Source organism: Carassius auratus, chromosome 3 (genome assembly GCF_003368295.1).
Source record: "Carassius auratus strain Wakin chromosome 3, ASM336829v1, whole genome shotgun sequence".
In the NCBI taxonomy this organism is placed as follows: domain Eukaryota; kingdom Metazoa; phylum Chordata; class Actinopteri; order Cypriniformes; family Cyprinidae; genus Carassius; species Carassius auratus.
Window position 1 is genome coordinate 28,358,140 of NC_039245.1, and position 13,775 is coordinate 28,371,914.

At 38.6% G+C, this 13,775-nt stretch overlaps 1 pseudogene; it reads left to right on the top strand.

Annotated features, from left to right (window-relative positions):
* Positions 1-3,872: 3,872 nt before the first annotated feature.
* LOC113054528 (centrosomal protein of 112 kDa-like) overlaps positions 3,873-13,775 on the top strand; it is a 160,583-nt pseudogene continuing 150,680 nt past the window's right edge.

Genomic DNA, 13,775 nt, shown 5'->3' on the forward strand with positions numbered 1-13,775 from the left:
TTGATAAATGGGTCATGTCATGAAAAGCATTCCTTTGGAAATAAGTTGGACATTTTTGATGTAATATTGATGTGCTGTGTAGACAAACTTTCTCTCTAGTCAACCCAGACCCAGACTGAGACTAAACCACCAAAAGAGTTTGTTTAGAAATTATTATAGTATGATATCACTGCATTGAGGTCGTTAACATACAGCCACCCACATTTACATATCAAGATCTTTTTGGTATTGAGCTTGACTGGTCCTAAAGAATGTCATTGTGAAATTACACCTTTATCGCTGAGGCTAGTTAATAATTTACATATAGATGCCATAGTGTGTACAGTAGCAAAGTCAGCCTGTTCTGTTTGGTCAGAGAGAAAACCAAAGTTAATTAGTTGCATTAAATTAAGTATTTGTTGCAAGAAACCTTCAGTAGCATTACTACATAGAATTAAGAGAACAAAATAACATTATTGTCCTCCATCCGTTCTTCATTTGTAGATTGAGTTGAGAACTAAAGTCATGGAGGCCAAACATCAAGAGGATGCACTGAGGAGCCAGCAGAAGCATGATGCTGAGATTCAGATGAATGACAGTTTGCGACAAATCTTGGGCTGCAATTAACAAACATTTTGTTAATCGATTAACCTGTAAAATAATACTTAAGTTTAATTGATAATTTAAGCAAAAATGAAAATTCTCAGTTGTATATGACTAGCTATCTTCAGATGAACACAAAAAAAGGGTTTTAGAAAAATAATCCATGTCCTTGTAATACAAATGTAAACTCGTATGAGAAGCAAGGTGGATTTGTTATAATTATCATTGTTTCACAATGCATTTACATCAGGCTGATGTTTACATCAAGTGTGAGCTCATATACCTGCGTGTGACAGTTGGTCCAAAGGTTAAAATGTATTTTTTGCATATGCCTTCAATCTGAGATTTCCATATCTTTTTCTTAAAACTATGTACAAACTAAACTTTATATAATATATGCAAAAGCAAGACATTTTATATAACAAAATTATTAAATATTAAACACAAGGGAATTTGACCCCTAAACAAATTCATAATTCCAAGTTTTGCTTATTGCATAATGTTTCTTCATAAACAATAGATCCATGAGCTGTTGGTAGAGGAGAAAAATGTTTAAAGGTTTATGATGACAAGTACATTGATGAGAGACAGATTGACTGCTCACATCTTGCAGGTTAGGTAGGTACTGCAAACATCAAATATGGCTGTCTCTCTCATTAAAATGATATTGTTTTAGTGATACTGGATTTATTATCATTCAGGCCAGAGCAGGACTAATGAACAAACAGGTCATATCTTCCTCCAGAAACATAACAGTCAGCATGTGCTGTGTCAGTGTCTCCTCTATGACTTCCACATTTATTGTCTGTTTTATTCAGTCCCAGTGACATCACACCTTCAATTCTGCTTTAATAAAGTCTGTTAAATGACCGAGGTCTACAGATGTTTATGGATCCCCACCCCTTTATAAGCTTGAACATGATTCTTGGCAGACTGTTGTCTTTCATGGCATCCTTAAAAGTCCAACGTCCTCTGGACCTTGTCCTTGACACTCTGTTATGACTCTGCTGTGTTTCCGAAAAGAGCTCTTTAAGGAGCCGATGGGAAAATTGTGTGTGTCCCTAAATGTTCCATGAACTTCCCTTTCACCTTCCTAACGCTCTCTCTTTCCCCCACTCTCGGCTGCAAGCTTTCATCTTTCACAGGCAAACGGCATGCAGGATGATGAGCTTAGCAACAGAGTGCACTTCTGATGGACAAAAAGCAATGATAAATAATCCACTGATGGGCGTGCTGACTTTTCAGAAGGAATAAATAATAACTTTTGTTAGGTTTTTTGGTTTGAATGAAGTTGCATCTGTGTTTGAAAGAGCAGCGCTAAATGGCCTCTCGCCAGTGATGTCCAACCTCTCTTCACTAAACACTGCTGAATTAGGCCTCATGAGAGACCATCACCCCCAACCTCAGAGAGTACATCTGTAAATAGGAGCTCTTACTGCTGCCGAAGCCCTTTGAAGACTATTCTTGCTTAGTTTCTCCAGTGTGTTTTGAACCTCAATAGCTTCCTGTGGATCTTTCATTAATTCACTGTTCTGTGCAATCACCCTTGCATGAAATCTTAATTGGTACATATGTTTTTTTTTGTGTGTGTGTGTGTCTGCTTTCCTCTTAATGAGCGCAGTTGTTTAGTTCTTAAAGACTCAGATGTACTTGTTCAGAGAATGTCAATATTTGCTCAGGTGCATCTTTCTTTGAAGGCCCTATAAACACCACACACATGCCGCGCAGTGCTGTCCATTGGTGTCCAGGGGTGACCGGGCCGGTGCATGTGCCCTGTCATGTCCTCTAAGCTGTTGATCTCTGTAGGGTCCTTTGAGATTTACAGACCCCTGGTCGCAACGCCGCTGTCCACCCTCACTGAAACAATGGCCAACAGCCTTTGAACTCCCACTTGGACACAGACGGCATGTAGAAGGTCAGGCCATCAAAGGAGTTAGAGCGGTCTGAACAAACGGCTCTCTGCTGTGCAGCATCAGATAAAACACAATTCTGAACTGCCCGCCCACCCTTCTCCCGCCCTACCTTCAGCCCAGGCATCTTATCGCCCACAGCTCAAGGCACAAGACTGGACCGCCACTTAGAAACAAGCCCAGCAGATCTGCTGTTTATTTGGAGCTTGCTAAATACAGGTTGCACTTGGCTAACTTCCGCAACGACCACAAAAGATTTCTAAATTCCTTGGGTTCATCGAAAGACTGTGCTGCGTTGCACAATGGGCAGATTGTTTTAGGACTCGCAGAATCAGTCCATTGGAGTCTGGGAGCCCACTGCATAGGTCTTTAGGATATAAGGAACAAGGTCATGAGTGAGTTTCTCAGAGCTGTGGCTCAAGTCCTCTCAGATACCGGCAACCCTCATTCAAGCTTCAGAGAGTCTGGAATCTTAACACTCAACATGCTCCTGAGACGCATATGCAACGAATATGTAACACTGTATTCGGTGAAGAGATCACTCCATTTCCTTTTATCCATAATCTTTTTTTTTTAAAATGGTTTAATGGAAACTGTAAGAATTTCTGTTTTTTTTAAGCAGGGTAATGATACTCATTCTGTGCTGCACATTATTGACAATATTACTAAATATTGACTAAAGCTGGCAAATTGCAATAGCTATCAAAAAAATTCGCTTTTAGATATTTTCCCCATATCACACAGCCCTACATTCTGCACATTTACATTATTAAACCAATAGATGGTGACAAATGTGTTTGTTTTTTGTGTATAAAGAGTGAGCCATTGAATCATTGACTCTGGTTCTGATTCGAAATACAAGAGCAGTGGTGTACACATGGTGAGCACTGTTGTGGTATGCTAGGGACCAAAATGCCTAATTAAATGCATTATTACTTCTAATAACATCCTTATTTAATTGTATGTAGTTATAAGTAATTTTTACACATTCATAAATGTGCATTTCTTCTGAATGAATCAGTGCCCCTTTATCGTTCAGTTATGTCAGTCACAAGATCCCTCTTCAAAAATAAAATATAGTGATATGCTAATGATATCCTGTTTGCTTATGCTATAATCAGTCCTATAAAGCAGGGAAAAGCAGTGAAGCACTTCAATGTGTGAAAAAATGTCAGTGGACAGAAGTGAATGATTTGGTTTGTTCACGACCAAAACACTACTACTAGTCAGTGGGATCATGGGTATGTCTCCTGGAGTGTTCTTCCTTTCCAGAGCATAATTTGAGAGTCATACGGGTTTGTCATCCTCTGCTTTAGGCTTACACTTCTGTTACAGATAATATACTTAAGCAAAAAGCCTTAAACGAAGAAAGGGCCAAAAATGGGGATCTTGCCCACCACCCCCAAACCCCCATTCGCTAAACATCATCTTCAAAGCAGCAAATTCCTGCATTCAGTGACGCAGGAGAGGGCGAGTTCCTCCATGGTCATGCTTGTGAATAAGAACATTATCCTCTGTAATCTGCAGCCAGCATTAGCTTGTCATATGGAAGCACCACAAACCTCTATTTAAACTCTGTTCCCACTGAAATTTATTTATGGCTCTAGATTAGCTGAAAAGTCTGGAACATAAATGTTCTGTCATCCGTCTTCTTAGTGTCTTAGTGGCTTCTTGTTTGTAGAGTTGTTTGCTAATGCAGGCATCACTATTACTATTGCTCATGCTTAGGGTTAGTGATCTGAACAAACCTCTAAATGCTGTGACACAGCACATCAACATCAAAGAACTAGCGATGACGAAAGCCGACAGTGTTGACGCCTCATATTGCCTAGTGTCTTGGCAAAATGTTGCACTTGAACACAACGTTTGCAGTTTTGAGCCTGCAAGAAAAAAATAACTTTCCACGACAGCAGGTGGCAGTAGTCTGTATTCGTCATTCAAAAAATGAAACTAGGACTGTGAATATACAGTACAAACTGTATATGTACAGTACAACGTGGTTCAACCAGTGCAGAACACACCAGAAACACTCAATTGACAGATAGTCAGTGATGTCACAGCCTCAACAAACCATAAACTTAGAAAGTCATCGTGCACTATTTGTAACATGAAACGTACTGTAAATGTTGTACTTGAAGCAATGAAAGCTGCACCTTGTAAACAGACGTGTAATAAAGCATGGACCCCACTCACAAACAAAGAGGCTTTTTCTTACGACTCAGGAAAAGCGGGGTCTATGATTTGATGTCTTATTTTTGGCCTTTCCACATATTTCTCAAGTCAGTGACAGGTATTTGTTAGAGCCAAATTACTCAAACAGCTGTTGGTGTTTTTTTTTTTTTTTTTTGGCCTTTGACCTAGTTATGAGCCCCTGATGTCACAAAATACACTTTTCATATCCATGTAAAATAGTTCTAACTTAAAAAATGCTAATCATTTATTGAGAGAAGTCTTCAGTCAATTTAATATTTATTAAGGATGACATTAATGTGGATGTGGAATGTGTCAGGCATAGTTTCGCACATCTTCCAGTTTTTATTTTATTTATTTTTTGTCTAGACTCCCTAACTGGTAAAATCAGTCAAAACACGTAATCTTTACTGGCTTTCTGCTGTAATATACTTCACCTTAACTTATGTAACACAAAGATATTGTATATAATTTCTTGTTTCCATACCCGTTGTTGTGTATTATTGTTTTTATTTATTTATTTATTGAGTTATGAAGAGTGGTGCCATTCAGGGCAGCCTGGGGTGCAAGCAGACAGAGAGATGCCCTGCGGCCAGGCCTGAATGTTTGTATATGTCTCCCTCTCATCCCTGTAGTTCAAAGTCTGCTGCGAGAGTCCCAGGTCATCCGACAGACCAAAGAGAAAGAGATCAGCGAGCTGAAGAAAAGGTCTGATCAAAGTACTGAATCTCTGAAAAACGAATGGGAGAAGAAGGTAAGGAAGGGTTGAAAAGGCTCAGGTTTCCACAGGCCCATCCTTCCAGCAGCCGGAGCTTTAAATGCTGAACATTTAGAGTTTAGAGCTCGGCCAATCCCGTTTGAGTATGAGAAAGAATCCAAAAAATCTATCTTCTTCGAGTACTCAGTAGAAGTGTGTGTTTATTGCAGAGATAGAAAAACTCAAGGTTTTCCCAGAGAATCCAGCCTATCTACAGGCTTTTGGTTGAAGGGCATCTTGCTTCAGGCGTGATAAAACATTCTCTTTGTTCTCTGGTTCTAAACATAATTTTCTGTAGGATTCATGTTCAGGGCTCAACATTAAGGATGGGCAGATGGCAGTGTGATCATCTGTTTTTATGTCGTACAAAAACATTTTTTTTTATATATATATTCTTTTTCCAAATAGTGGAAAGGATTGTAAAGATGGAGAAAAAAGTAAAAAACAAACAAACTGTAAAGTAGTGAAGCAGTCTGATCCATCTTGTAGTTTATGTGTATTTGCTTTAATATTACATAAAACTCAACTACTGGCCAGTCGTGACAGCATAAAAAAACTAAAAAACAACCCCCTTATTGTTGTGCCCTGATGTTATAGACGTTACAGTTTCAGAGTCTTGAAAAGTTTATATTTTATTGATCTATGTTGTATGATTGGTTCCTCCTCTCTGGTAGTTGCATGGCACAAGTGGCAGAGATGGAACAAGAAAAGTTTGAGCTACAGAAGAAGCACACAGACAACATCCAGGAGCTGCTGGAGAACACCAGCCTTTTCAATACATTCCTTGGTTTTTTTTTAACCAAGCATTTTGAATGGGTTCAGTTCTGATTGCTTGGCACATCAGAGTGTTTTGAAAAAAGAAAAGAAAATAACGCTGAAAAAAAAAAATGGATTATCATATGTCTTCTTCAAATCTCCTTTTCCCTATTTTTAACAACAATAGGATGAAATGGGCATTATTGACCTCTGTAAACACGTAATGTCTTTTTCATTCGTACTAGAAGCTGGAGGGTGTCTTTGCACAGAAACTCCACACATGCATCACAGAAGTAACAGAACTCATGAGGTTGCAGGAAATCCCTAATGTGGACAAAGGCACTGCTATCGCTGGAACTCATCGGTGTCAAACTCAATTCTTGCAGGTTTTGTTGTAGTTTTCAAATAAGCCTGAAGGGCTTGATTGGATCTAGTGGGTTTAATTAAGGTTGAATCTTAACTCTACAGAGTTGTCGCCCTCCATGAATTGAGTTTGACACCCCTGCTGTAACTGAATGAAAAAAAAGATAGAATCACATGAACCGATCAAACATGAAGACAGTAAACACACAACTATAATACTATATGGCTTATTGGTGTTCTTCAAGTGGGTGTTTTTTATAATAAATGTTATTTGTAGTCCATTGCTAATTGACAATTAGAAGGGAAGATGTTTGTCATGTGTTGCTTTTTCAAATGTATATTATAAGTGAAGCGGGGAGGTGTTTCCTCATCTCAGTACGTAGATGCATGGGCACATACAAGCAGATCCAATTCGGAGAGAAATAAAATGCACAGAAATAATTTAAATGCAAAGCCGAAAGAGAAAAAAAAAAATGCAATTTACAAGCCCATATTTAACCATGCATGTCATATCGTACTGTTCAGTATTATATTGAAACTTGTGGCATCCCTTCAACACTGTTCAATGGAAATGTGCCATGCCTCACACTCTTATGTAGCTTCTAGATACATATGCTCAATTTTACATGTTGTTGCATTCTGAAATGCGTCAAAATGGAAGTCGAAATGTTTTGCAAAATACTAGTGCCATTCTTAGTGATGAAGCAAGAGGGCATCAGCATAGTCTTTCTTCAATGACTTTGGCCTATGTCCAGAATCAAATCACTCATAATCACAAAAAAAAAAAAAAATCAGTTCTTCGCGATCTTATAATCGCTGAAGCTGACTACACTGCACAATGAGTCTTATTTACATTGCATCTACACTTTTTCTTGTTATAATGAGATGGTTTACACGCAAGTAGAACAAAGCACTAAACGAAAACTCAAACATTTTGAGCAGTAAGTGGAACACAAACACATCTGATTGGTTATTGTATTCAAGAGATCACCAGAACTGTTTAATTGTCTTCAGTTATCAACACTTTTGTTTGATGGTGTTATAGCATCTCTGTATAACCAAGCCTACGAAGCAACAGTTCAAACATTTTGACATGCTAACAGCTGCCAACCTGGACAGCAACCCATCTGGTTTAATGGCTTATACATTTAAAGAAAAAAATTGTACTGAGGTTTGTGACTGCCACAGGACCATAGAAAGATACCCTCGTAAAACATTGGACAATAATTTGTGTCTGTTTTGTAGAATACGTTTCTTTGTTTTTGTATTTTCTCCTCTCCTCTCACCTAGTAAACTTAATCTTGTGTGTACATTCAGGGTGTTGCCTGAAACAAAGCATGCCTTTGATTGAAGCCACCCCACTAGAGGGACCAAGCACTGTGGTGCTCTAAGATGAGCTGGGACACGCGTCCGTCCATGGAACAGGCCTAAAAAGTTTTTTGCTTGTTACAAATTAGCATTCAGTGGCTGTCATACAGGTAAGGGCACACACTGTGACGGCCGGCAGCGTTCTGTCAGCAGGGCTGAATTTAAGAGACTTCAAATGTTTGCCGACCCCACAGAGTAAGACCCTTCTTTAATAATTAAACACAGCACATTTTCAGGCAGGGCCCCAGATGAAAGGCCCTTCTGTCATTGGAAATTAGGTTCTCCCATTCTGTTGGTTTAGGCTGACCTCGCCAACCTCTAAACCCATACCCCCCCTCCCCTCCTCCTCTTGTCTTACCTCTTTTCTCCTCACAGGCTGCTGTTGTCAGATGCTGTGTGTTGTTTCTACTTTGCGTTTGATGTCACAATATCCACCCTTTAAAAGCCTTGGTCTATCTTTCGTTCTTTCATCATTCTTTTGTGCAGCACACTCTGGTGCTATCCTGATTTCTCAAAAAAGCTCTTCAATGCCAGGCGGAGTCACATCGTCCATGTTTCATATCTTCTGGAGGGGAGAGACTGGAGCACCAATGGGTGCTTGTAAGTTTACATGTGGCTTCTTGCATGGGACTGTGTCAAAAGCTGGCACAGCCATTCTTCTGCTTATTATTCCTAATATTCATTGGTGGCTTGATTGGCAAGTTTTGAAGTGCACAACAGTGGTGCAAATGTCAATCCTCAAAAGAGAAAGCAGCACATTGAATATTGATGACAAGATACATATTCATCACAGTCAGGGCTCAATGGAGATTGATGACTTCAAATGCATTGATGACACAGCACAGACTGTATCTAAAAGAGACGTGAAGACCAGCCAGTCTAAGTTTTTCTGAGTGCATTCATTTGTCCAAAACAATCAAACTACAACCTTAAAAATAAAGCTTCCATAAAGAACCTTTAATGACCAAGAAAACATTCCATTGCACAAAAGGTGCTTTAGGAGTCATTTACATGTTGCGCCTCAAAATGTGTTGAAAACACTAGCCGTGCCGCTTTCTCCTCCTTTCCAAACACTTGGGAGCTTGACCATGACCTGCGCTCTGAATGATGATGTGGAAGTTTCAGCAAAGGATCAATGGATCTCCGGCACTGAAAGTCACTTGCTGTAGCTCTGCTACTAAATTTATACTAAATTTATTTGAAAAATGGTCATCCCTATATAGCTATGATCAGCTGTTCCTCCATCTTTGGGTGAAGGGGAAGGTGATATGTTGACTCTTGTTACATGACCTGTGGTGCGCTTTCTGAAAACTGGAGATGTTTTATTTCACTGCGGCGCAGACATTCTTGAAAAATTAAGCATGTATCTTTATTTGAAATAAAGCACTTGAGCAGACAAAAGACGTAAAATGTGAACAGCCTTACATATTGTCATTGTTGTTATTATTACCTGAAAGGTTCTTTAGGGAACCAAAAAAAAAAAAAAAAAAACTTTTGGAACTTATAATTTTTTGGAATGTATGCACTATGATCATTATCACTTGAAAAATCTAAGCATTTATAACATTGGTATAATAAAACATACATTGATGGAATGAACTAAGTCTCAACATTATGTCTTCAGACAATTACACCCTGAATTTAATCAACATTGATTTCATTTCATGCTGAAAAATAAAACTTTTGTCTTCAGTAGAGTGGTAGCTGAATCAAATTTGTTTCATGATTTATAAACTTTATTTTCACTGTTATTTTCCTGTTTATTACTGAAAAGCTGCTTTGTATTGTTTAAATCACTATATAAATAAATGTGATTTGACTTGACCTTGTCTACAATGGATGCAAGGGGCATGACACAATGGGTCACCAGTAATCAAATGCCAAGTTCTATTTCCATCATACATCTGACATGAAGACACCTGGATTTTGAACATCCACTCAGTCATGCCCAGTGTAGACAACGTTAGACCTAGAGATGCAAAACGTATAACAAATATATTTAGCCCCCGTCGTACATGTTTAACATGTGATCTAGCGTTTCCATTGTGATATCAAATCTCAGTACTCATGGGGCAGATCATTTGAATGATCCTTTATTTGCATATTTGACTCCAAAAGTAAAGCACAAGCAATATTCATTTGCCTCTTGATAAATTTTCGGTTTGCGATCGCTTAAAGGAGTCTTATCATGGAAAATTAGATTATTCTATTCAGTATTCAGCAACTTGTTGGGTCATTGTTTCATTTTGCGTACAATCTCAGCAGGTGAAATTGGTTATAAACAAATTACATTTTTACAGCAATTCTAGTGAAAGTAACCTAGATTATTAGACTTCTTAAAAATTTTAAAAGCTATTGAAGTGTAGCTTATACCCCTATTAAATCTAGAAGATAAACATAGTTGGAGCCAACAATATCTCTGCCTGATGAGGTATGCATCTATTTTCATTGAGTATTCATCAAACAATTGTTGATTCGTGTCTTCAGAGTGGTGGTGGTGGTGTGTGTGTGTGTGTGTGTGTGTGTGTGTGTGTGGGAATGCAGATCCTCTCCACATTTCTTTTGTGGAGCAAGTGCTTTTAAAGGTAACATCCTCCTGCCCGTGAGATGTGCTCACAGATGAGGGCATGTGTGATTAAAAGGATAAATACGTGTCCCGTCTCATGCAGAGGGTTTTCCTATAAGAGGGTATTATCACAATCACATTTACATCTACAGCTGTTTTTGACTGACACTCAAAAACAGTTCACTAATTAAGGCAGATAAAGTTGAGAGATGTGTGATTGTGGTTACTTAAATTAGTTCAAAATGTTAACTTAAATGTTTTTTTTTTCTTAGCCTCATGAAATTAGAAGATAAGTGACAAATTTACTACAAACAGCTTACCCCACAACATGACATATATTATCCAGCAGCTACTATTTTAGTAAACACTCAAGTAATAATCCAGATCTTTAAGAGTTATAATTATGGTAACACTTTATTTTAGAGTGTCCTTGTTACAAATGTTACATGTACTCACTGTAGTAATAACAGTAATTAAGCATAATTAATATACTACTATTACTAGTTTTCCTGTGGCTCAGTGGTAGAGCATTGCATTAGGGGTGCAAAAGGTCATGGGTTCAATTCCAAGGGAACACACATACTGATAAAAAAATATATAAAATAATTTTAACCTGAATGCACTGTAAGTCGCTTTGGATAAAGGTGTAAATGTAAATGTATAAACCCTTATCTTAACCCCAGCCCTAGTCTTCATGTTGGTAATTAATATTACTCACTACTTAAATTAACAATTAAAGTTAAGTATGGGTAACTATGCGGAATGTTGAATGGCTCATTCTGTGACCAGACGTTTCTTATGTGCCGTTGGCATGTGCTATCAGGGTCAGTGTATTAATTACCAGCTTGCATCATAGCACAAGCCCAAGTCTTTCATGCTACATTTCACACTGGCCGTTATCAAAATTCTATTTTCCAGCATTTGACACTGACGTTTGCCTTCAGAAAGCTGTACTTTTCATCACTGTCCATTTTCATTATTTCAGATGTGTATCTTCAATCAATAATCTGTCATCATTCATATCAGCCAGCATTCCATCCACCATGCACGGGACAGTGGCCTCCATTAACAATGAGACACATGTGTGTGTGAGTGTATGTGTGTGTGTGTGTGTCTGCTCAGGCAGACTATCTGGTTTTGGTTTAACAGCACTAGCTGTCCCATGGAAAGTTTTCTCTTTCCTGTGTTTCGTCAGATATAGTTGTCTCATTTTCTAATGAAGAAGACCATGCTAGATGTTCTTTGAGTGCTGAGCCATGCTTAGCTGCTGATCTGCTTCACATGCCTTTTTCATTTTCATTCTAAGAATGCTCTGGGTTGTGCAAAAAAACAGAGTCCCACAGGTGCATCAGATCTGAGGCTGTTTGAAAGATGATCTCCAGTGATCTTTGAAGGTGGATGAGGATGGTGTGGTGGCCATGAATGCGGTTAGAAAGGTGTTTAAGCTCACTGTTACTGAACTATTCAACTTTAACACATCTACAGAAGAATTCCCCATTCAGGAGATCTTCACTGCCTTTCTCTGCTGTCTCTGTGTAGTGTAAATCAGTGTTGGGAAGCTACTGTGAAGATGTAGTTTGTCGAGATACAATCTACACATAATTTATAGTAGTTCATTTACACTCAAAGCTACTCTTTGAAAAAGTTGTGATCTACTGTACCAGTTTAAAAAATATATATATAAAATTAAGATATTTTAATGTTTTTAAAGTCTCTCATGATCAACAAGGTTGCAATATATTTGATCAAAAATACAATAAAAACAGGAAATTAGGGCTGCACAATTAATCAAATTAATAATCACAATTTACAATTATGGATGCCACAATTATGCAATCGTTCAAAGCAGCAATTAATAATTTAAAGTCCACCTATGTTATTCTGCTCACTTAACGCTTTCAGTCATGTGTAGTTTTGTTTTTTATACTTACGTATATACTAAGTTAGCTAACATGAAAAACAATCCTCTATTTTTGGATCCAGAGATTCCTTACTATTTCAGAAAATATATTTATAATTGTGTGCGTAACTGCGAACACATGGATTCCAGCACTGTGTGAAATATTTGAATAAACCATTCAACAAAACTTCCTCAGTACCTTTTGCTTATCTTTCTTTTTCTGTTTGGTTCCTCTAGGAGCAGGTGTTGCATGAGCTGGAGACACGGGTGAAGCTGCTCTCGGTGGAGGTGCAGAACGGGAACCTGCTCCAGCAGAAGGTCACTCAGGAGAAAGCAGAGTTGGAGATTCATATCGCCTCCATCAGTGGTGAGCTTCAAGAGGCCAACCACAAGTACAGGAAAACCACCCGATCTGTCGAAAAGCTCAGATACAACAGTTCGCAACTGCAGAGTTTTGATGTAAAATCATAGCTCTGCTCCAAAAAAGATGTACGGCACCATAAATATTCATTCATCTCAAACAACAGATACAGGAAGCTGAAAACAGGAGACAAAAACAGCTCAGGGTCAGTCGCTCACACCTTTTTTATACCATTTTTCATACCCAGATTTTAGATATACCTGTATCGATGCTGGTTTTAATGAGTGGAGAGAAGCTGGTATCACAAGAATATTAGATTTTTACGCAGACAATGCTCTTAAAGGGGGGGTGACATGCTCGTTTTCACTCAATATCCTGTTAATCTTGAGTACATATAGAGTAGTACTGCATCCTTCATAAATCCAAAAAGTCTTTAGTTTTATTATATTCATAAGAGAAAGATAGTCTGTTCCAATTTTTCCCGGAAAAACACGACCATCTGGAGGCGTGACGTGTGGGCGGAGCTAAAGAATCACGAGCGCGAATAGGCTTTTGCGTTGAGAGCGTTTGGAAGCTGTGACATTACCGTGAGGAAAACCCATCATCCAAAACAAACCATGGCTAACAGTCAGATTCAGCCATTTATTTATGATCCAGAATCAGATCCAGAGGCTGAAACTGAACGAAAGCAGAAGCAGCAACGACTCGCTCCGAGCAGGGCTCGAACCCGGGTCTCCGGCATGGGAGGGGATGCACTAACAAGGAGGCAGAGATATTTGAAGCAGTTTTACTCACCGCCTGCGGTTCCAACACACGATCGTGACCCTTTTTCCTTGGGATTGCATCATCCTTAAGAAATAAACGATACGCAAATCCGTCGTCATACTGGGCCTTGTGAACAAGCATCTTCGAAATGCAGGGAAAAAACACAAACACTTGCACAACTCCGTTGATGCTCTGTAAAAATAAACTCCATCCACTGGTCCCTTAATGCTGTTTTTTTTTTTTTGTAATCTGTGCAG